The following is a 22,131-nucleotide window of genomic DNA, read 5'->3' as shown; positions in this document are numbered from 1 at the left end:
GTGGCTCTTTCCCCTGGGCTTGTGTAGTTTGGTCACATGCATGTGTCTTCTGAATAACCGAGGAAGACCCTCTGTAGATCTTTGAGGCTCTCTACTCTTCAGTTCTCTGTATTGCAAATTCTAGCTGTCTTGGTCTCCTTGGTCTATCTACTCTATCTCCTCAACTCAGGGAGTCTGCCAGCCTCTGCCTCAGTTTCTCCACTTGGTGCTAGGGCTTGGAAACTCTCCCAAGGAAGCAAGATAAGGGATTGGAAATTATAGAGCTGACTTAGTTTCTTTCATGTCTCTCAAGGATTCTTGTTGAATGACTTCCAGTGTCTTGAAAACTGTTCATTCATATATTTTGCCGGATTTTTGTAATTTCAGGAAGGAGAATAAATCCAGCCCCTGTTATTCTATCATGGTTGAAAGCAAAAGTTTCTACTTTACTTGATATTAATACAACAATTCCACACTTTTTATGCTCACAGATTCCATGATGTATTGATTCCTATTCACTTACTTTCAATTTATCTGGATCTTTATATTAAAACTGCTACTCTTTTACATAGCATATAGTTGGATCTTGCTTTTTATCCATTTGTTAATCTCTGCCTTTTGATTAGAGTGGCTAATACATTCATTTTTTTTTATTAGTGAAGTAGTAGGCTTACTGGAAACTCATGCAGAAAATGTAGAGTCCCCACCACACACACACATACACACACACAATTTTCTCTATATTAAGACTTTGCATTAGGGTGGTACTTTTGTTACAACTGAAACAACAATATTATAATTATACTATTAACTATAGTCCATTGCTTCATTAGAGTTCACTGTTTGTGTCATACAGTCCTATGTTTTTTTTGTAAAATTTTATTTTCATAAAATATATACAACCTAAATTTTCCTCTTTTAATGGCATTCAAATACATAATTCAGTAGTGTTAATTACATTCACAATATTGTGGTACCATCACCACCAGCTATCACCAAACAGAAATTCTGTGTCAATTAAGCATTAACTCCCCATTCTCTGCCCTCATCCCAACTGGTTAGCCTTTTCTCTATTTTCTGATAATGAATTTATATATTTTAATTATTTCATATAAGACAAAAAAATATTTGATCATTTGAGTATGTCTGAGTTCATACAACATGGTGCCTTCAAGGTTCATCCATGGTTTTGCATTTATCAGAATTTCCTACTTACGGCTGAATAATATTCCACTGAATATACATACCACATTTTGTTCATCCAATCATCTATTGATGATTATCCATTCATTTGTTGGTTTGCTTCCATTTTCTGGCAGTTGTGAATAATGCCACTTGAACATCAATGTATAAATGTTTTTTTTGAGTTCCTGCTTTCAATTCTTTGGATATATGTTCTAGTTTGCTAGCTTCCGGAATGCAACACACCAGAGACAGATTGGCTTTTAATAAAAGGGGATTTATTTCATTACTTCTTCAGAGGAAAGGCAGCTAACTTTCAACTGAGGTTCTTTCTTATGTGGGAAGGCTCAGGGTGATCTCTGCTGGCCTACTCTCCAGGCCTCCGGGTTCCAACAACTTTCCCTGGGGTGTTTTCTTCCTGCAACTCCAAAGGCCTAAGCTGAACTACCTAATACCATTGCCTAATACAAGCTGCTGAAATTGCGTCCCTATATTGTCTTCTCTTTTTATGTCTTTGATCCATTTTGAGTTATCTTTTCTCTATGGTATAAAGTAGGGGCCCCTTTTTATTCTTTTCGATATGGCTATCCAGTTCTCCCAGCACCATTTTTGAAGAGACTATTCTCTCCCTATTGAGTGGACTTGGAACCTTCATCAAAAATCAACGGGCCCTAGAGGCTTATTTCTGAACTCTCAATTTAATTCTATTGGTCTATACAGTTGTCTGTCCTTGTGTCAGCATCATGCTATTTTTTCTATTTGGTTAATCTCTGCTTTTTAATTACAGTGGTTAGTCCATTACCATTTAATATAATTATTGGTACATTGGAATTATTTTTAATTATAACTTAATTTCTTTTTGTCCCCTCTGTTTTTCCTCCTTTTGGAATACTTGATATCTTTTATGATTCCACTGTAATTTATCTATGTCTGTTTTTTGCTATGTCTCTTCACAAACTTCAGTAGTTACTCAAGATAATATATATTCTTTAACCTTTCTCAGTCTACGAAATTGTACCACTTGACATCAAACCTTGCAGCTATATAATCTATTTATACCTAGCCACACATCTAAACTTTATATCATAATTGTCATAGTATTACATCTACATATATTTATAAACCCCACAATTGTATATATATATATATATATATGGCTTATGGCATCATATGTATTTTATATAAATGAAGAGAAAAAGAGCCTAGTTTTTATATTTACTACAATATTTATGATTCTCTATATTCCTTCCTGAAGATTTGGTTTTCCTCTGGTCTCTTTTGTCTACAGCTTGAAGAAATTCTTTTGGCATTTTATTTTGTAGTACATATCCTCTAGCAACAAATTCTCTTAGAATTATTTTACCTGAAAATATCTTTATTTCACCTTCATTCCTGAAGGACATTGTCTGAGCATTTAGAATTCTGAATTGACAGTTGTTTATTTTTCCTGTACTCAAAAGATATTTTCCCACTGTCTTCTTGCCTCAGTTGTTTCTGATGTAATTTCAACAGTTATTTGAATGGTTGTTCCCTGCAATATGGTTATTTTTGTTTTCTTTGTTTGTGTTTTTCTGATTACTTTTAAGATTTTCCCTTTAGATTTAGTTTTCAGCACTCTGACTGTCAAGTATTTATGTATGCTTTCTTTGTATTTAGCCTGCTTGAGATTAGCTCATAGCAGTCAGTGAATCTTTAAATGTATGTCTTTAATCAAATTTGAAAAAAAAATTTGGCCATTATTTCCTCAAATATATTTTTATTCCTGTTCTCTCTCTCCTCTCCTTATTGGACTCCAATTACATGTAATTTAGATATTTAGATGTAGTCTCACAGGGGTCCAAAGGTCTCAATCTTCTTTTTTAGTTCTTCTCTTTTTCTTTTTTCAATAATTGCTATTTTTTCAATAATTGATCTATCTTCAATTTAATTGACTTTTTCCTTTAATATCTTCATTCTTAAGATTATCTACCCAGTGACTTTTAAATTTCAGATATTATATTTTTCAGTTCTAGAATTTCTATTTAGATTTCTTTTTGGTTTTGATTTTTTTGTTTGGAGTGCCTATATTTTATCCATTACAAACATTCTGTCCTTTATATCTTAGACCACAGTTATAACAGCTGCTTTAAAAATCCCTCATTGCCAGTATCTGGATCATGTCATGGCTGGTCTCCATTTAATATCTTTTCTCCTGACTATGGATCACACTTCTTGCTGTTGTTTCTTTGTATATTGTATATATAACTTTGTGTAATTTTTGGTGGTATGCTGAATATTTTAGTGTTATATTTTGGAGATTTCTATATTCCATTATATTCTTCCAAAGATTGTGTGTGTGTATGTTGATTTGCTTTAACAATACATTTACTTAGTTGGACTTAAACCAAAAAATATGTCTTGGGACGTATTCAAATTTCAGTTCTTTCAGACTTGGCAGGATGGCTTGGAGTCAGCCCTGCACAAATGTGGTTCAACTGCCAGACAGAGATTTGAGCAGAGTATATACACAGAAATTGGGTTCTCCCTTTCTCTAGCTTGTGCCTTTCTGGAAACTCCCATCTTCACTTTCCAAAAGGTATGGTTGCACTAAACCCTGTTACCTGTTTTTATATACCAGCATTCCCATTATAGCTGCCTACAAGTTGCATATGTACATCTATGTGCCTTCTGGCTAAAAAACCTTAAAAATGGAAAAATTACTCCCTCTTCTTCTTCCAATTTGACTTCCTTCTAGAATATGCCTGCCTTTTTTCTCTCTCAGATAGCTGTTTTGTACACCACACATACACACATATACATGCAGAGATACATGATAGATTAGATAGATAGATAGATAGATCGACAGATAGATAGAAGATTCCTGAATTTTTCATTCTTGTCTGTAGGAGACTTGATCTGATAGGAGCTTACATGCGATCCTAGAAGTGGAAACTTGCATTATCTTTTCAGCAGTTGCCTCTAAAGCCTCATACATAAAATATGGTTACTGAGAGCAATGACAAAATCAGCTGCACATTGATTAGAATATATAAAATTATAAAAGCAGGACTGGCAAGTAAAAATGAAATTCCCTTAATTTTTCTTCCAGTATAACGCATCTGTAACTTTTTCTCTTTAAATCAACAAAAATAATCCTTTGTTTACTCTTTGTAAAATTATTTTAAATATTTTAAAGGTTTAAAATCCCCTAAAAAAGGATCAATGAAAAATATTTTTGCAATATAGTGTCTTGGTGAAACAGGAATTCAAACATCTTAATGGTTACTCCCTGGAAATTCATGACACTGTAACACTCCCCAACCCTTGCATTCATCTTTTAGCTTTTAGGTAATATCTACATGATATTACCTAAAGTCTTCCATGTGCCTAAGTCTAGTGAATTTCTTTTGCAGCATGGAATGACCATCTAACACCTTAGCTCCAAAATTCCCTCCTACTTCATAATTCCTTTGAACTTCATCTCTATTCCACTCCAGTCACCAGTTTCCTTGAACATATCCCGGCACTTGTTAACAAGAACTGTTTCATATTTTCAGTTCTAAACTCTTTAATCCTTCTCAATCCATAATTTATCCTTCCAACATCTTTTCTCTCTTTCTTCCAGTACAACTGCCTTTTGACCTCATTTTAGCCTGCTGTGAAAGACTGAATTACATACCCTAACAAAAAGACACATTCTTAATTTTAATCTGCCTGCCTATGGGTGGGAACTCATTTGTTAATAAAACCCTTTGAAGATATATTATCAGTGAAGATGTGGACTCATTGGTGAAAAGGATCTTCTAAAACCCTATGTCGATTTTAGGAAAACTGTGGGCAGGCCTTAATCCATATGACTGGAGGCTGTACTAAGAGAGGAAATGCAATCACAGACAAAGGAACCGAAGCAGTAAGTCAGTGGAAACCAGAATAACAGACACAGGCAGAGGAATTGCCCTGTGAGAGGAGGCAGAAGTGAAAGTCAGAGAACCCCACAGACTGCAGCAGGCCAGCACCAGAAAATGCCTTGTTTCTGGACTTCCAATCTCCCCTGCTGTGAGCCAATGCATTCTTGCTGTGAAGACAAGCCACTGTGTGGTATTCGTCTTATGAGCATGTAAAACCAAGACACCTATGGACCTTTAATTCTTCCACTTTCTACTGATCTAACAATCTCATCCTGCTTCACTTTTTTATGTTTTATTTTTTGCCAAAACCTCTTTAACAAAACTCTTGCCTTTACCATCTACTATCTTGTCACACTGCATTCCTCCCATAATCATTTGGCAAACTCTAGTACTGAACTCTTTCAACTTCTTTACACTGTACCTTTCACAGTTGAGCTTTACTAGGGCATGTTACAGAACCATGAATACTTAATGCCTTTTCAAAGGCATTAGAACTGAAAATATGAAACAGTTCTTGTTAACAAGTGCCAGGGTATGTTCAAGGAAACTGGTGACTGGAGTGGAATAGAGATGAAGTTCAAAGGAATTATGAAGTAGGAGGGAATTTTGGAGCTAAGGTGTTAGATGGTCATTCCATGCTGCAAAAGAAATTCACTAGACTTAGGCACATGGAAGACTATGCATGTGACATATATCTGATAATATATCTTCAAAGGGTTTTATTAACAAATGAGTTCCCACCCATAGGCAGGCAGATTAAAATTAAGAATGTGTCTTTTTGTTAGGGTATGTAATTTGCTCTCCAACCTTAGCTGGTATTCCACAATGCCCACTAATCCTTCACCCCACTCAATGCATTCTCTTCAACATGCTCATGAACTCAATAGCCCGTGCTCTCAATGACTCACTAGGAAAAAATAAATGATTAGAGAGAAATAGTTCAACTTCCCCTTTTTACAGTCCCACTTACAGATTTATTTGTACTATTATACATCTTGATCTTCCCTTTCCCCCCAGGTAGAAAGGCTGAATTTCCACCTACATTTATATTCTCCAACTCTTCATTTTGAGATTTCCATATCTATAGGAAAGTTTAAAGAATTGTTGATGAACACCCCTATAATTGTCATATATATTCACCAATTGTTATTTTTTTGTTGAGTCACTTTATGTTAAATTTCAGATATCATGACACTTCATCTCTAAATACGTAAGCATTTATCTCATAAGAAAAAGAACATTTTCCTATATCACCACACCCAAGAAATTTGACATTTATGTAATAATGCTATCCAATATATGTTTTTCTCATTTCTGTTCCCTGAAAGGGCCTGGAATCAATGAAAGTTCAGGACCAGTGAATATATCTGGTTACAAGGTCTTTAGTTTTTAAATGTTATTATACACTAGAAGAAAGCAGGTTTCCTTGGAGAAATAGCTCCCTGGAGCAGGGTAAGTGCAAGGTAAGTTTGGAATATCTTATTGTACCAGAAAGCTAAAAAATGCTAAAAAACACTCATGAGCCCAGCAATATTTCAAATTCCATTCATTCTAACTCACCAGAGCATTGGATTCAGCAAATACCCCTAGCTTTAATCTCCTTTTCTCTAAATCCTATCCATTTTAATTTTTGATGTCTTTCAAGAATAGTTCTACTCTCTATCTTCACCTCTTCACTGTTCCTTAATACATTGCTTGTTGTTGTTTTTTTTCCTCTTTATTATTTTTCCTCTTTATTATTTTCTCCTAGAAAAAATGTTCTTGGGGAAGCACCAGGCAAAGGCAATGAACACTTCTCTGCTATTGTTGAGTGTTCTTTGAAATTGTCTTCTCTAGAGTTCTTTGAAACCATTGTATCCTGACTCTCCCACATCTCATTCTGGGTTTTCTACCCTCTGTCACAGCTCTTCTTCCTCTCCCTTTCTCCCAGATGACTGTACTCCCCTGGGTCCCTTACTTAGCCTCCAAGCTCCTTACGGGGTGTGTGAAGTCCTTCATGCCTTTTTCTCTCTCCAGCTGACTAGTTGCTTATTTTGACAGGTAATTAGGTAAGACTATTCTCTTTTTAAAATTGATGCTTTACTTTCCCACATTCCTAACACGCTGTAGTCATGTTGAATTAATAGTGTTCACTAATAGTTATTGAGCACTTGTTAACTACCAGGCAGATTTCTAGGCACTTTATTATATTATCTCTAATCCTCCAAATAACCTTATGATGGGAATATGAATATCGGCCCCAATTTACAGTGAGGAAACTGAAGTACAAAGAGTTGAAGACATGGGGGCACGTCCACATGGCTACTAAGGATCCTCTGGACCAGGTGATCTGATGCCAGCCCTGGTGTGTTTTACTTCTCTCTGTGGTTTCTCTCTGGGCTGCATTCTGACATGTCATGGGGCTTGGCTTTTTTCTTTCTGGAAGGTCTGTCTGCCCTTTCCCATTCTGATTAAGACATTCTTAAAAACTCAGCCCACGTGGAAAGCTGATTTAAGCGGATTTAGGTGGCTTCCACTATACCGGGTTGAGTCTTCGAACACCTCCAACATTGTATTTATCAAGTCATGTTGTCATTGTTGATTTGTGTGACAGCTTTCATGAAAGTAGGTGAGGGCTTTCATTTCTCTTCTCACATACTTGTTAGACTGTTCATGTTGGAGAAACATTTGGTGAAAGGATAAATTGTTGACAGATACAAAATCAATTGAGAAGATAATGAGATGCACAACCTTGCAAATAACTTAAAACTGATCAGTGCATTTCATCACTGTTTGGACACTGTCTAATTCAGGACTTCTCAGACTTCTTAAGGTGTATAAGAAACACCAAAGGATCTTGTTACAGTGAAGATTCTGATTCCATAGGTATGGGCTAGGGACTGAGCCTCTGCAACTCCAACAAACTCCTAGGGATGCCCAAGGGATACTGCAGATTGCAGGTCATATTTTGAGTTCACAAGGGTATAAATGGGGGTACAAACTACAGTGCATCAGAATAACACAGGGATTTTGTGTAAAATGGAGAGTCCCAGGATCCTCCCTCTAGATATTCTGAATCAGCAAGTCTCAGTGACCTGGAATCCACATTTTGGCAGGTTTTCCTGGTTATTCAGATATTGAATACCAAGGACCATGTTTTGGAAACACTGATCTAAACTTTAACATTTCAAGCAATCTGTGTATAAAAAGTTCCCAAATAATTAGGAAAATAAGTATTTTACTGTATTAAATACATCATATATAGTCTAAGGCTTAATGACAAGATGAAAAGGATGCTTAAAATTGTTCTTTATACTACAAAAGGTTGAGTTTGCTTTATATTTTTAAGAAGATAGTTGAAATATGAGGCACTCCAAGAATTGCTTAAATTAGCTTCCTTATCTCTTCTAGTAAGAATTTATACATATACATATACATATGAGAGAGAGAGTGTGTGTGTTTATATATATATATATATATATCAGTGAATAACCTAATTGTAGAATTGGAATGTACCTTAAAAAGTTAACCAGTCCTAACTCCTGCTTACTAAAGTAGTCCCTTCTTTAACCTTTTTAACAAACAGACGTTCAGACTTTGATGGAGCATTTCCCTTTGGACAGAGCTCATTGTTTTGTCCTTTTTATGTCCTCCTCCCCCTTCTATTCTTTTTTCTCCTTCTCTCCCTTGTTATTTGGTATTTATATAACATAAACATGTTTGGAAGGAAAACAAAATTCATAATTAGGTACTTTTTCTATCAGCGCAAAAAGAGTTATTTTAAAACTAAAAAAAGATGTATAAACAAGATAATACAAATAATGCAACATTTTGCTAATTTATTTACTTAGCCAAAATTTGTAACTTGCTTTAATTTGCACTTTATTACTTTTGAAAATGAACATTTTTAATTTATTTGCAAGTTGAACTTCTTTTTCAGTGAAATGTCTATTTATGATTTTTGCTCATTAGTGAATTACATTCTCCTGTTCTTTTTCTGCACCTCTCCTTGCCTGATGTTTACAAAAAGAGGTACTATCTATTATAAAGTGTCACACTAAAAACAGAATTATTTCTTTTTTTTTTACTTTTTTGGGGGGCAACACTTTTCAACCCCAAATTCAAGTTACACCAATTTAATTTAAAGTTCACCTCTCGATTATCCAGGATTTAAGGATTAAATTAGAAATCCATTAAAATAATTGCATTGCCTTTCAATGTAGTCACTTAACCTGTATTTAAATGTGACTTCTATTATTATAAAATAACTTACATACATCTGATGCTGTATTAGTTTATCTAGAAACATTAGCACTTGTGAATTAAATTTAAATATGCTGATTTTAAAACCTTGAAGTTACTATTCACAAAACTTGGTGCACTGATAATATTTTAAAGCACCAACTGGAATAAATAATACTCAGGTTTTTTTGCATTTCTTTCATAGATCAAAGGAAATAAATTGGAACTGGAAAAATAAAATTTGGGATATTTCCCTCTCAAAATTTATACTAATAGAAAGAGCTATTTCTTTCTCCAGAATTTATTTCCTAGGAAATTAGTTTTTGATGATAATACATGATATATCTAACAAACAAATGAATATAATCAAGCATAAAAATTAAAGTCATATGGCAAATGGCTGACCTTAATCTCTAGTCTATAAATTGAATGTTTTCATTTTTTGAAAATTTCAACAACATAAGACTAAGACTATATCCAATATGATGCAAACACTCTTTTGTTTATTGTCCTTTTCCTTGTGAACGCTCCCTTTTCTCTCCTTGAGTCTCCAGAGTCTTCTCTCACAATTTGTCAGGACCTCAAAACTTCCCTTACCTTTCTCCATCTAGTCAGGACATCATCCTAGCCTCATTGACTCCCCAGAATCTTTTCCCCATATCATCTCAGATCTCCTGTGCCACTTCCGACTGACACTCACCCTCCACCAGGGCTGACTTATCCATTAGGCATAATTTCTCAGACCCACAACAAGTTAGGGGCCCATTGTAAATGTTTTCATACGTTAAATTATTTTAAAACATAATATTAATATATTTGTCTGTGCCCCGGTGCAGTTGTAAAATATAGTTTAATATATATTCTTTTTTTATGGAGGAGGACTGGGCTCATTAGGAGAAAATTCCTCAGACTCACAAAATTCATAATGTGACCTTAACATCCACTTATTCTGCTTTACCTCCAAAGAGGCCAATCCCAGCATTTCAGAGGGAAGTCATCTCCCATTCAGCTCCTGTTAATTTCCTGTTAAATTCCACAGAGGGATTATTCCAAGTTTGCTTGACTCCAAGGTTATCAGAGAATTCCCACTTGCTAAACAAACAATTTCATGGTCCTAATATTTTTGACACTTCTGTAGTTGTCAATACTATTGACTCTACTTTCTCTCCTACCTTGGCCTTATTATCCTGGAAGCTTTAATCATTCTCTCTTACTACTTCTTCTTGGTCCTTGGTATTTTCTCTTCTCCATCCTGACACTCACTAAATGGAATTGAAGTGGGAACAGTCCATTCTATGGGCCTTTACATGGTGTATGCTTTTGAGGGGAGAATCATCTGGAATTCTCCACTGGGTTAATGATGACTTTGCTCTGAAATAGATTTCTCTGGTGTACTCTTATTTAAGAAGTCCTTTAGGAATCTCTGAATCAGTGAGCAATTCAAATGGAGATGCTTAAGTTTGAGACATGAAATGCTCAGTTTCATCATGTAAATTGGTATATTGGTAGAATTGTACATCTGACATTCCATGAAAGAAATCCCTTACATCAGAAAATTTAATGCCTTGGTATCTAAAAATTATTGGTTGTTGGCTCTACAAACATTTCAGGGTGTTCTTTAATGACTAAAGGATGGAGAGCAAACCCCTGACATCCAGATCAGGTTTTCCCTGGCTATGATCCTCCTTTCTAGAACTACACCTCAGTATTTCTCTTTAAATACTCAACGCCTTAACCAAAGTGTTTCACTCATTCTTGCAGAGGCTTTTCCCTAACTGCATGCCTTGGTTCATTCCAATCTCTGTACCTGGAGTGATTGCTCCATTTTCCACAAAGAGAAAATCTACCGTCCTTCAGGCGCCAGCTGGAATTCCTCCTTTTTCATAAAGAGTTCCTTGGTTCCTCCAACTGGAAAACATTCTGTTCCTGGGCATTTTCCTACCACATTTTTTCTGTCCTTCTCTCTTAGACACATTTTACCTTGCATTATATTTATTTGCAAATATTTTTGTATTATCCTTCAGTATAATATATATCTCAGGGCAGGAGATATATAATTAATTTTTTTCTTTGTTTTTTGCATGGGCAGGCACCAGGAAATGAAACCAGGTCTCCGTCATGGCAGGTGAGAATTCTGCCACTGGCCACTGCTGACTACCCTATAATTAATTTGTATAATTAACATTTGTCTTAGTCAATTATAAAGTGGCTTGGCATTAATTATTTCATATGCAGTTAGTGAAAAATATAATGTCAGCCCCATTTTAGATGTATGGGGAAACTGAAGCTGATTTAGGTTAAGCAATTTATTACATTCAGACAGTTTCTAAATGGCAGAGCTAGAATTCAAACCCAATTTCCAATGGAAAAGCTAGTTTTCTTTCTCCTTCATACTATTCTGCTCCAATCACTTGTGTTCAAAAGTTATAGGAGTCCGCGAACATCACACAATGCGTTGTGCATAGCAGACAGCCTGGTGAGATTTATTAACTTCAATGAATGAATGAATAAATAATTCAACGTAAATACAAACAAAAGTACTCACATAGTAACAAGATAAATTCCATTACATAACAGGAACCTAATAAAACAATTCACTTACGAAGACACAAATCTTTAATTCAAAACAGTGGTGCCAGGAATATAGTTGAGCAATGTTAGAGTATTCCAAAGAATGCAACAGAATTGCCCTAGATTTAAGCCATTCATGTTAGAAAGTAGATCTGATTTTTTTTTTTTAAGGGAGAACTTTGCTAGCACCAGATGTGAAAATGGAAGGAAACTACATTTTTTAGGTTTATCATTTAAAAGTTTCTGACTGCAGGCATACAAGGCATAGATGAGGTTCTCATTGAGAATTGAACAAGGAAGAGAAATTTGTAGGGGCTGAACTGCTCTAAGTGAAGAAAACATGCATTCTGGCTCCGATACATCTGTCTTCCACTAGTGTTCTGTACGCAATTTTGTGGATTCACAAAAGCAGCACAAATGAAAGAGATGGAAAAGCACAGCATAGTAACATTCAAAGGAAAGCAAACGCTGTCTGGATGGAGGCTGATAACGCTGAATTTGTCTAGGGACGGTTTCTCTTGAAATTCGCACTTGATGCTCAAGAGGCTGTACCATGAGTTATCAGCTGTAAGTAGGCACTCTAATTTAGCTTATGAAGCAGTTATTGCTCTGGTTGAATGGACATTGATTAGAAATTGGAGGAATGTGCTGTTGGAGGTCAGGTTTTAATAATGCATGTCTAGAAAGGGAAGTTTAACACATATAAACTTTGTTTAGAGGTACACTTTAATTTATAGAATTAGGTTTATTTATGAAGAACCTGGTATTTGCTATTTCTTCTTACATAGGGTTGTAGAGGAAATGGCATTGTCAGAAAAGAGAAAAGCAGAGAAGTGGCTACCTCAGAGAAAAGGAACATATGGAAGAAGATATAAAACCATCTTTTAAAGTATAAAATAATATTTATCTTACAACTAACATTCTAATCTTAATACTTAAATAAGAATGTAATATTTAAACTTTTGCAAAATTTAACCATCAAAAATGGGAATAATATATCACTTTTGGTCTCACAGGGATTAAGTAAAATAACACTAAATTGTCCATAGCTAGAAATGAACTGCAATAAATCACATAAGTAGTACTTCAAAGAACTCTTATTTATGTTCTTTAGAATGGTTAAATAAGATGGCAAATCCGCCCTATGGAATATTATACAAAAGTTTTAAATAGTAAATTCTATTTAAATATGCTGCCATGAAAATGTATCTATGCCATAATGTTAAGTTGAAGAGAGAGAGAGAGAGAGAGAGAGAGAAAAGTTCCTGAACAAAATATATGGTATAATAGGCATGTATATCTATCATACCATATTTACATAGACACACTTGCATATACATTTATGAAAATGTACATAATATTCAAATGTATACATACACACATATATGCCTGGATGTGTGTGTTTTATAAATGCTTAGAAGATCAGTAGGTTTTATATAGAACTGATGTCAGGTTAAGTCCAGGTAAATGGAAGGGTAAGTACAAGAGATAGAAGGCTTACTGAAGGGAGAATTTCACTTTCTCTGCAACGTTTATATATTTTATAATGATAACATATGACTTCTATATTTTAAAAATTACATGTATGCATCTCCAAAACTGATAACTGAAATCACCAATGGCATTGGCTGCTAATCTCTATTTATCAGATAATGAATTTGTTAGATATTTTATATATATCATAGCTACAACTATTCCTTTCCCAGGATTTTATCAATGTCCTCAGTAACTCAGGATAAACTGTAGTTATCAGTTTCAAAATCTGAACATATGGAAAATGCATCATTATCTACTACCTATAAGATATTTTAAAATATTGTTCTCATCATGGAACGACAGCTCTTTTCTCAAGACTTGTACCACCAAGTAACTGCTACAAACATATGGGAGATTAAGTTACATTTGATTATCTAAAACCTATAAATTGTTAGGAAGGTGATTCTACAATTTCATTAAGATTTTACCCACAGATTCTACAGAAAATAAAAAGGCCAAGAAAGAATTATTAAATTTACTTCAAAATTGATTGCTGTTGCTTCAGGTTTTCTTTTACATCTGAACCACAATGAATCACCTTAGCTGGCTGAAGATTCTTTTAGTTACTCCATAGATAGTAATTATCCTTTCTTCTGTTCCGAATCTTTTATGCAAACCATATGGCACATTCGGAAATTTTGCAGGCTCTAATTAAAAGTATCTAATCAAATTAAACAAGGTCACAAGCGAAACTATATAAAGATGTAACCAGTAATTTTAGGAGATAGGAAACAGTGTAGCAGACCCACTGTAGTTAAGCCTATCTGCATTCTTCATGATGACGGGTAATACTCAAAAGCTCAGAAAACAAAGCACATCGATGGCTGGTCTTCTAAATATGCAAAGAGAAGAAAATGTCAGGGAAGCAAAGAGGGAGGAAAAGAAACCAGTACCTGATCTGGCTGACTTGGTAGCCAGAGCAGTGAGTGCGCCCCAGTTCAAAGGAAGTTGACTTAGACTCTCTGAACATGTCAAACTCTGTTCGAGGTGGAGTGGTGGAGAGGATGCTATAGTATGCTTCTCAGATCCCTCTTCGGGAATGAAGGACTTACACTCCAGGTGCTAGGAGTGCTACCAATACACAGCCCTCAGCTGTCACCCCTCTTTGTGAATGGCCTCTGCCGAGTATAGCCTCTTTGTCCATGGGCACGTTCCATTCCTGGGATGGTCCAAGTCCAACAACTGGCTCATGTACTGAACCACCTCTTGCCTCTACTGGGGACAACTCTAAAGAGCCATCTCAGTTCAGAACTTCCCATGGGATCGACTGAAGTCTTTTTGTGACTGCATCACACTCCAATCTCTCCATCTGCCCAAGGGTACAGCTACAAAAATTCTTACATCTTAATTTCCATCTCAGAGTCCACTTCCTTGGATAACCAACCTGCACCAAATAGTTTATAAAAGTATCAGGCAACAAAAATCAAGTTTGAAACAGAATGATTCATCAGAATAATATAGTAAAATGTTAAATCTTGGAAATGATGTTGTCAGATATTTCTGTGACACATTTTATTATCCATTTTTAAGAAGTCTATTAGGAGAAATTATGGAACTTCTGTGAGTGAGGCTCTCAAGATGAAAGCAAAAAATGCTTGCAATAAAGAGAGATAAAAGTATGGTAAGAACTAGCTCTTTGTTAAAAACAAGTAAAATTGCCTATGTTTGAAAATGAGTGGTAAGGTCATTAAGATGGAAACCTGATTTCAGGAATCTGGAAAAAGCCCTGTTGGTATTGTGATTGAAGAAGGTAACACACAGCTAAGAATGGAATATTTTTAACCAAGAATTAGACAATACAACATCTAGAAAAGTTTGTTGCAATGAACATGGTGAGGAAACATGCCATATTGTAGATTATGTTGTTATGACTCAAATCATAATGGCAGATAAATTTCTGATCAACTGAATCAATAAACAACAAATATTTATTACTAATATGGAGGACACAAAATATTAATACTGACCTCTCAAGGTGAAGAAACTTAAAATACATGTTATTGAAACTTCCCTAAGAAAAGTATTTTTTTAAAAGAAAATTCAAAACAGATTATAAACTGTGGATGCATTTTTAAATGAATATAAAATTTTTAACTGATTGGAAATTCACATGAGAAAATGGTGCTTCTCAAATTTCACCTATTTAATATAATTTACCTTCCAAAGAGAAAAGATCTTCCTTCTTTGTTGGAAACATTGTTATTTTGATTTTCTATGATTGCCTGATAATTGCTTCCTAAAAATCACCCCATTATAAAAGTTCAATTATAATTCTGATCATCTTTGAACACAACTTGCTAAGAGTCTTTCTTTCAAAAGAGTTCTTAAAATAATGGTAATAACTTTAGGTATAATAAATAACATTGTTCATTTATAGAACGATGAAAGTAAAGATTTTTTAAAAAAATAATTTTTTGAAAGTATATTTCAACATTTGGCACCACTTTTTTTCTTTCTTCAAAAATCTACAAATAGGGCTTGACAAATTTAATTGCTTGAAATATACTTTGGGTTCAGAAAATACTTTAGCTTATTTTTGAGTAGTTTTGCATTAAAATGTATTCTAATATTATCTCAAATATTTTCACTGAAGTTTAATGCACATCTTTTCAATTTAAAATCACAAATTATCAAAATGTCACCTTAAAAGTAATATGCTGAATCTATTATCGATCTTTGAAAGCTCTTCTTTTGATTCTGAGCAATTTGAATATTAAAAAGTTTTTGTTTATTTCATCATACCAAACTCATAAAAACTTTAAGTATGAGCCCCTAATATATCTATCTGTTTGTTTCTTTGCTTTCATTTACTACAGGGAAAAAAGGAGTTATCTAGCAACTGGTCTTAAGCACATTTGTAAACATAGAAAGGAACAAGCAAATGAGTCTGTGACACAGTGTATACAGTTTAATATGCCCATTAGCAACTTACCCAAACCTCGTGGAATACTTTATTTAAAATGTTGATGCACAAAAGGACAAATATTGTGTGGTTTCACTAATTTTAATATGTAAACTCATAGTCATAAAATTTAGAATATAGGTGACTAAGAGATAGATTGAAGCTAGAGAATGGGGAATGGTGGCCTAATATGTACAAGATGCTTCATTAGGTTGAACTTAAACATTTGGAAATGGATAGAGGTGATGGTAGCTCACTATTGAAAGTATAAGCAATACTGCTGGGCTGTCTGTGAGTGTGGCTGAAGAGGGTTGTTTAGAGTCATGTATGTCACCAGAAGGAAAGCTAGAGGTTAAGATATGGGAATGAATAATACAGTGATCTTTATGGTGGAATATGTCTGTGATTAACTGTACTGATATAAATAAAATTAAGTTCTTTCATGAACAAATGTATGACACTTGTACAAAAATTAATAATAGAGTGGTATATGGAAAAAAACATAGCTATTGCAAACTATAGACTATATTTAACAGTAAAATCTTAATATTCTTTCATCAACTAGTTACAAATGTACCACACCAATACTAGGGGTCAACAATGCAGCGGGGGTGGATAAGGGATATGGGGTGTTTTGGGTTTTCTTTTTTATGTGCATTTTTTTTTAGGTACATGGTCCGGGAATGGAACCCAGGTCTCCCGCATGGAAGGTGAGCATTCTTTACCACCAAACCACCCATGCACCCTTTATGTCCATTTTTAATATTTTTTGAGTAATGAAAACATTTTAAAATCGATTGTGGTGATGATTGTATAATTATGTGAGGATACTTTGGATGAATTTTTATGGGGGGTGAATATATCAATAAAATTTGCATTCAAAACTGCTGACAATATCCCTATGGGGATAGAGATAATAAGTCTTTTTTGGTATACTAATCTCCTGAAAGATAAGATTCCCTTTAAGATGTTGTTGGGGATACTTATTCTAAAATCTGCTTAGCTCTTTTCAAATATATCAGTCGATGAGTTCAATGACAGAACAGAGATGCAAAGAAGACAAAAATTATAGGATGTATTATACAGTGGAATCTAAAGGACTCATGAGAACTCCGAAGACCATTCACCACCTCATACTCTTGAGCAGACCCTAGAAGATGTGCATTTTTGTTAATAAGAGGAAAAATATGAGTAACCTGGTGTAACCCCTAAGTGAACATCAAAAATTCATTTAATGGTTCTGTTATTGTGTATCAACACTAATATTCTGCAAAGAGTGTCACAGCCACACCCCCATAACTGTCAAAAACTTATACAATCTTCTTAATTTAAGGAAAATAAGCCTGCACTCTGTGCTAATTCATGCTTACCTCATGCATAAACATTTAAAAATATTTTAAGGTTATAGAGGTAATGTTTACCATTGTTGAAAAGTAGATATTACAGAAAAGGATTTTTTAAAAGGAAATTAAATATCCCACAGAGCCACTATTGAGAGAGATTCTATGTTAACATTTTGGTGTATTTCTTTCTTGTTGTCCTATATCAGATCTCTATCTGTATTTCTATCTTTATGAATTTCTATTCATCTCCCTATCTCTGTGTCTGTATTCACATCTATTCCTATTTCTGCTTTATTTATTTTTTTTAATATATATCTATCCACCAGGCAGATGTGGGTACTAAACCATCCTCTCATTTCCTTGCCTCTTCCTTAAAGATATCCTTGGAGGAAATCTTATGCACCTTGACCTGGCACAGACTGATCACAAATATATAGTGGTTTCTAAGCCTGTTTTAATCTGTTTTGTAGCTGAAACTTTATCTGCTGCACTTTTAAAAAATACAGAGATCATATCATGCTGTATAAATCTTATTCTGCTTTTTTCACTGATATTGCATCATAAACATTTTCTCATACTGTAACTATATATATATTTTTTTTTTCATAGGGGAGAGTGTGAATGCAGTCCCCCACTACCACAAATTATGCAGTCGAGTTTCCCACATTTGGGGAAATTGCAGGGGTCAGCACATCCAGAGTGCAAAGTATAAACCTTGCCCTGGGAAAAACACCTTCGTGATCATCGTATCTCCCTTGCCAGGCAAGTATGTAACTATATTTTTGAAATTACTGCTTAATGTTCCAAATAAATTACATTTCTAATGAATTTTATTAAGTAATTTAAAGTCCATAGCTATAGAAGACCAGGAAATCAGAACAACTACTGCATACCTGTAGCACCAAGAAATAGACTCAGTAAGAATGAGGGTGGAATGGAGAAACTATAGAAATAGGACAATATATTTCTAAAAAACAAAGTGTTATATTATATTGACTCATAAGAGCAAATATAATACATGCCCATAAGTAAAGTTACTGATAGACAAAGTTAATTCAAATTCATGCATTGCTTAAAAAGCCCAGGAGACATGTTTTGCTTTTGCGTGAATTATGTACATTATTCACACCACAAGAGGTAATAAATGCAATAAAGAAAAGTTTTAGCTTTTTTTGCTAAACTAAATATCAACTGCTTTGAATTCCATCTGATAGGAAATTCTTTCTCAGAGCTTTTGGTTAGTGAGACGGGTTTCTCTCGACCAGGGTGGTCCAGGTTCTGAGAAAGGGCTGCTGGTCTGCACTGCACGACAGTCACTCATGGACAGGGTTCTCTCTCAAGGTCTCTTGGCAGGCAGCATCTCGGCCACTTCTGTGCCAAGTTTGGTAATGGAATTGGGCCCTTTTGCCACAACCGGGAGCCTTAGCACCACAAGCCAACTCTCCTAAGTCTCTGTCACTTCCCTGGCCATGACTGTTTCCAGGGGACTCAGCAACATGCCTGGCTTCTCCCTCCTTTCTCCTTAGTCTGTTTCTGCCTCTTTCTACTTTCGCATGTTTATGAGTATTCGCCACACTCAAGAGTCCAGTAGAATTCTCTGTAGGTTGTCTAGGCTTTCAAAATCTGCAGCATAATAACCATATTATGAATTAAATGGAACCCAAGTCCTGGGAAGTGGGTGCTTGCATGTAGGTGGGAGAACAGAGGAGATGAAGGAATGGGTGTGGCGGGGTGGGGAAATTCCTTTCATACTCTTCAAACTTCTGGGGTCATGTCACGAAGAGAGGCATTACTATTGCAATATATTATTATAGTTCCCATAACTTGAATTTAGAAAATTTCCCATCAAGTCTTCTTGAGTTATGAAGACAACAGGGTAAGTTATTCAAAGTCCGTGGGATATGTGTGCTTCCAAGCGCAAACATGCAGCTATCCTGGGTTAGTAAAAAAGAACACAGAATGAGCAGGCATCTTGTACATTCTTTGTCCATACACATACCTTTGGAAGGCTTGGTTGTTCTAAATGACTAATTTGTGGAGACATCATCTTGGTATTGCTGTAGAATTTGTGTAAACAGAAGTACATTAACTGTTTGTTTTTTTATACAAAGATACATCCCCATCATTCATAATAAAATTCATATACTGTAAATAGTTCATTTGGCTAATATTCCATGTTCGTTATATTGGGGCTTTCTTTATAAATCTAGGCAAAGTAATGTCAATAAAACTAGCCTACTTTTATACCTTGTTGTCTTCAGAACCCAGAAGACTCAACCCTTCACTACTCACTTTTTATTAAGCTGCATTCCTCCCCTCCCTGCTTTTAAAGATAGAGTCTTATATTTACCGTGGAATTTATGTTTTAAGAATTTAATTGGTTATTTGGACTGCAATCATATTCTTGATAGTATGGTTGTTTTAGATAGTTCTTTGGCTATAAAGCTGCACACGTATCTTCGTTTCCAGCTGCTATGACAAATACCACACAGTGGGTTGGCTTAACAACAGGAATTTATTGGCTCACTATTTCAGAGACTAGAAGCCTTTCTTCCTCCTGGGGTTGGCAGTGTTTGGTTGGTTGGCGATCCTTGGGTTCCTTGGCCTTCTTGTCACATGGATGGCAATACCTAAGCCTTCTTCTTCTGGGTTCCTGGTAACTTATTGTGCCTGGCACCTCCCTATGATATTCTTCATATAAAGCCTCCAGTTTTAGGCTTAAGATCCACTTGATTCAGGTGGGCCATATGTTAACTAAAAAATAACACCTGAAAGGAGTCCTATTTACAATGGGCTTGGATCTATTAGAATGGGATATGATTAAGAACTTTTTCTTTTCTGGTACATAATTTAATTGGTCACAATATGTTTTGAGTATTGGCCCTTAATATTTTTAAGATTTCATGATTTTGAGATTTGTAAGGCTTTTTAGGAACTCATATCTCACGTTACAGTAGAAATACTGCAGCTGCTGAGACTGTTAGTCTGATGCTCACCCTTAAGACCCTTTGGGCTTGCAGGAAGATGGTGGAGTAAGATAGGTTGGATACAGCCCTGTTCTGTAGAGCAAGACCGGGGGTGAGTCATCAGAGAGTCTTCAATATTTCATAGGGAGAAGAGAGGCAGTGAGATTGGGGCAGGGAAGGTAGGGTGAATTTGACCAGCTGTGACCCCCCTAGTGGCTGGCAGTGGCGTGCAGGGAATTGAGGGGGAATGTGGATCCAAGGGAACTGACTGTCCCTCTACTCCAGCCTGCCCCAGCTGCTGGCTGGAGAAACCTCCCCGCATTGTGGGGAGCCCAGAGAGGTGCCTAGCTGTCCACCATGAAAAGCCATACCCCTGGGTGCTGGAAGCAGTGGCCTAGCCAGGTACCACAAATAGCCATCTGATGGGCATGGTGAACTGCAGTCTCGCTGGGGGCCCGGTGCTGCAATTGACTTCCCTGTCTGGTGTCCTGGGACCGGCCAGCCCACCACTGTGTGCCAGGAGCAGCCCCCACTGCGCATGCCATCTTCCCAGCCCGCCCCTGTAGTCAGGAAGGGGCAGGCCTGAGAGGAGAAGGTGCCTGTTCTAGTTTGCTAGCTGCCAGAATACAGTACACCCAAACCAGAAAGGCTTTAAAAAAGGGGAATTTAATAAATTGCTAGTTTGTAGTTCTAAGGCTGAGAAAATGTCCCAATTAAAACAAGTCTATAGAAATGTCCAATCAAAGGCATCCAGGGAAAGATACCTTGGTTCAAGAAGGCCGATGAAGTTCAGGGTTTCTCTCTCAAGTGAAAGGGCACATGGCGAACATAGTCAAAGTTTCTCTCTCATCTGGAAGGGCACATGGTGAACACGGCATCATCTGCTAGCTTCTTCTCCTGGCTTCCTGTTTCATGAAGCTCCCTGGGAGGCGTTTTCCTTCTTCATCTCCAAAGTGCTGGCTGATGGACTCTCTGCTTCATGGTGCTGCAGCATTCCCTCTCTCTCTGAATCTCTTATTCTCCAAAATGTTTCCTCTTTTATAGGACTCCAGTAAACCAACCAAGACCCACCCAAACGGGTGGAGACATGTCGTCACCTAATCCAGCTTAACAACCACTCTTGACTAAATCACATCATCCAGGGAGATGATCTGATTACAGTTTCAAACATACAGTATTGAGTAGGGATTATTCTGCCTTTATGGAATGCGATTTAGATTAAACATGGCTTTTCTAGGGGGCATACATCCTTTCAGACCAGCACAGGGCCTTAGGAGTGCAGCCTGCTGGGAAGAAGCGATGAGTGCTGAATGGCAAACTCCCCATCCGCCTAGGTTTTTCACAAGTAGATTTTTCTATATTTTATTATTATAATTATTATTTTATTTCAAGTTATATATTTTAATACATGTATATTTTATTTTTATTGTTTATTTATTTTTATTTTCTCTCCCTTCTTCAGTTCGAGTTCATTCCCACTATATCTTGGGTTATCTCCCTCTGAAACACTGAGGTGTGTTTTATTTTAATACATAGTTTTTATA

General features: G+C 35.8%; 1 long non-coding RNA gene and 1 other non-coding gene across 2 annotated transcripts in view; both read right to left on the bottom strand.

Annotated features, from left to right (window-relative positions):
• LOC143684217 (uncharacterized) overlaps window positions 1-22,131 on the bottom strand; it is a 306,418-nt gene that overhangs the window by 70,127 nt on the left and 214,160 nt on the right. The window lies entirely within an intron of this gene.
• On the bottom strand, window positions 18,228-18,391 carry LOC143685265 (U1 spliceosomal RNA). Its single transcript, XR_013176514.1, has one exon. It is a non-coding gene; the product is annotated as a U1 spliceosomal RNA (small nuclear RNA).

Source organism: Tamandua tetradactyla, chromosome 5 (assembly GCF_023851605.1).
Source record: "Tamandua tetradactyla isolate mTamTet1 chromosome 5, mTamTet1.pri, whole genome shotgun sequence".
NCBI classification, from domain to species: domain Eukaryota; kingdom Metazoa; phylum Chordata; class Mammalia; order Pilosa; family Myrmecophagidae; genus Tamandua; species Tamandua tetradactyla.
The sequence above is the reverse complement of the archived record's forward strand: the minus strand, read 5'-3'. Positions and strand labels throughout refer to the sequence as shown.